This window comes from Hibiscus syriacus, unplaced genomic scaffold (genome assembly GCF_006381635.1).
Source record: "Hibiscus syriacus cultivar Baekdansim isolate YM2019G1 unplaced genomic scaffold, ASM638163v2 tig00113338_pilon, whole genome shotgun sequence".
NCBI classification, from domain to species: Eukaryota; Viridiplantae; Streptophyta; class Magnoliopsida; order Malvales; family Malvaceae; genus Hibiscus; species Hibiscus syriacus.
In genome coordinates, this window is record NW_024063457.1 from 91,590 (window position 1) to 95,189 (window position 3,600).

The window sequence follows — 3,600 nt, forward strand, 5'->3', positions numbered from 1 at the left end:
AATCCAGTTCTTTTATGGGATCTTAGAACAATATTTATTAAATTGATTATTTTCTTAATTGATAAACAAAATGGAGATATTATGCTGTCAAATTTGTTACTGAATTCGTATAATACCTCTCATATTAATAAATAATTATTTCAAAATTTGTTTAAATTCTTCGCTTTTTATACTATTTCAATTGAAGTTTCATCTAAAGAAATTATAAAGATGTCATTTTAGTTAAATAAAGTTAATATTTGAATATTTTATTTATAAGTAGAGTTAATTGCATCATAAATACTCAAACTATAACCTTTATTTTAATTTCGTCATTAAACTTTTGAATATTCCAATTTCATCCATAAACTATGACTCTCATTCTAAATTAATTCTTAAACTTTTGAACATTATAATTTCATCCTTAAACTATAGCCCTCTTTTTAGATTGATCCCCAAGTGGAATCACAATGAAACCATAAAACAATTAAAAATGGTAACTAACCTGCAATTCGCATAAAAAAAATCAAAAATGAAATACCCTGTACCCATTTAAACTATGTCGTTTCATCTAAACTATCTAAAAACCTTAAATTAAGATTTTAACCTAAAAAACATTCATGCTAAACCTAACCCCCATTGCCTTCATCCTTTGGACAGAACCAGGGGCCAAAACCAGGGCCACCGTTACTTCATACCCCCTAACAACCTTGTCTTGATGATAGCTCATCCCTTCGACCAACCATCAACAATGGTTCTAACCTCTTCTCCACTTCTCTCTATGCAGCACCGCTCTCACCATTCTACAGTCAAACATCGCCGGCCACCGCTCCTATGGTGACGCCAAACCACTCGGCCAGTACTAGAACGAACGGTGAGCACAACCCAAAGGTTTAAACAACCTAAATATGCCTCTATCCCCTTCAATTGAGAGCCCAAAACTGACTGAAACCAATGTGAATGACCCTCGACCCTTCGTCTACCTCTATTTCCGGCAAGCTAAGACGACAGGATTCATTTCTAAGGTAAACACTTCCCTATCTATCTTATCTAAACCCCAAAAACCAAATACTAACCGAGAGAGTTTTTACCCATAAACAGACATCGATCGCTCGACTTACCAACTCCGACGAAGACTACTACCTCCCGACGATGACAACCCCGGTGATGGCTTATCACAAATAAGGTAGACGACTACCCCCTTTTCTCCATTTAATTCGAATGGATGCAAAATGTTTTTTTTTAAATAATAAATAAAAATAAATACCTGTTGCTTTGTTGATTGTGTTACTGAAAAATGAATGAACCAGGAAAAAGAGATAGCTTATATTTTATTTCTTTTGGAATTTTGCTTACAAGAACGAAGGGGAAAGCCCCCTTTTTCTGTCTCTCTGTTCTCTGTAAATTCCCAGTAAGATAGCCCCTGTTGTTCAAATGGTTACTGATGAACACTGCTTTTCTTTCCCTCTATTTCCGTTTGTGATCTCCCTTTGGTGATGAGTGCTTTTTTTAGTTAATTTCTGGTTTTTTTTTGCTGGCCGAGAGCCCCCCTGTTCGAATGGTTGCTGGCCCTTCTCTGTCAATTGCCTCCTTTTTCTCTACACGAAACACCCCTTTTCTAGGTAGCAGAAACCTCCCATGTTACAATTTTCTTCGCCTAATTCCTTTGTCTTTCTTTCCTTTTTTCTTCATGCTTTATTTGGTAAAATGATGATGGGATTTGTTTTTTTGACTCTTGCAATATTTTGGTGGATGATTGATTATGTTTTGCTGTTGGGTGCAGATTTGGTGGCGAGAATGGCGTGCGGCGCTGGTAGCTTGTTTTATTAGGTCGGGTCTTGTAATCTGTAAAAAAACAATTATATTAATAATTTAATATAATAATAATAATAATTAATATTTTAATATTTTTAGTTCCGATCAAAAACGGGTGTCTACAGTTTAATCGAGTAATATTTTTTTCCATATGTGATATACATATATCATATAAAGTTAAGGAGTTCGACTCAAACTTAAAAATCAATCTATTAACTACTAGAAACTTCGAGTTATTCAGTTACTAATTGAGTTGTATTTTACAACTAGATATGAATTTGAAATTTTTTTGAGTAGAATCGGGTTTATGAAATTACAACTCGAAGTATATTCGAGTTGAGTTTTTGAATTGAGTCTAGTAAAAAATCAAATTTTTGAGGCGAATCAAATTTTTCTCACCCATAATCGAGTCTATGTAATTTTTTTTTGATTCAATGTAAATTAAATTTAAACTCACAAATTAAATAATTAATCGATTTCTTACTAGATTCGTCATATTATTCATGAACATCAGCTAGTAATACCTACAATTAATAATTTATTAATTTTATCGATCATTGTAAATTTAGATAAGAGAGAAGGATTAACAAAAGACTTAAATCCAGCTCTTTTATGGGATCTTAGAACAATATTTATTAAATTGATTATTTTCTTAATTGATAAATAAAATGGAGATATTATGCTGTCAAATTTGTTACTGAATTCGTATAATACCTCTCATATTAATAAATAATTATTTCAAAATTTGTTTAAATTCTTCTCTTTTTATATTATTTCAATTGAAGTTTCATCTAAAGAAATTATAAAGATGTCATTTTAGTTAAATAAAGTTAATATTTGAATATTTTATTTATAAGTAGAGTTAATTGCATCATAAGTACTCAAACTATAACCTTTATTTTAATTTCGTCATTAAACTTTTGAATATTCCAATTTCATCCATAAACTATGACTCTCATTCTAAATTAGTCCTTAAACTTTTGAACATTATAAGTTCATCCTTAAACTATGACCCTCTTTTTAGATTGATCCCCAAGTTTATCCATGTCTGTAATTAGTTTCAACATAATTAACTTAAAATTTGTATTTTTTCAAACATATAATAATATAAATTGGCCTAACGATTTTATTAACAAAAATATATGACTAGTATATGTTATAGCTTGGGATGAAATCAAAATTTTCAAACAGTTGGAGGACCAATTTAGGATGAAGGTCAATTTTGGGGATGAAATTGGAATATTTAAAAGTTTATGGATCAATTTAAAATGAGAGTCATACTTTGAGGACACATGGTACAATTACTCTTATAAATATAATTACATGTTACTTAGCAAAAACAATACAAGTAGCTAGTTTTAAGAATAATTACATGTGGATTGGAATTTGATAATTAAAAATGTATTTGCTTTCCCTTTTTTCTCTTTTTTCTAAAAAGTACTCCATTTAAGACTTGAATGCTGAGATGGTCACTTGGATGATATCTATGTAGGTTTTATTAACAAATCAATAATTAATGATATAATTTATCCTTTAATAAAGAATTATGAACGAACCAATATTGTCAAAAAGCAACGGCGGATTCAAATTTCAATGGATATCATTGAAACCCAACAAAATGGTAAACCACTACAATGGATATCATTGCAAGACAGCATTATTAATCCAAAATAAAATAAAGAAAACTCCAACCCTTTATCGAAATTCTTCCATCTTTAGACCACCTTGTTAGTTTTAATTATTCAAACTTGTTTACTTTAAGATAAAGTTTCATAAAATTGACAATTTCTTTTCCTTTACATGATT

The 3,600-nt window shown here is 30.2% G+C and overlaps 1 long non-coding RNA gene across 1 annotated transcript; it reads left to right on the top strand.

Annotated features, from left to right (window-relative positions):
• The first annotated feature begins 608 nt into the window (after positions 1 to 608).
• LOC120186398 lies at positions 609 to 1,824 on the top strand. Its single transcript, XR_005522198.1, has 3 exons — positions 609 to 1,004; positions 1,081 to 1,165; positions 1,763 to 1,824. It is a non-coding gene; the product is annotated as an uncharacterized LOC120186398 (long non-coding RNA).
• The last annotated feature ends 1,776 nt before the right edge of the window (positions 1,825 to 3,600 follow it).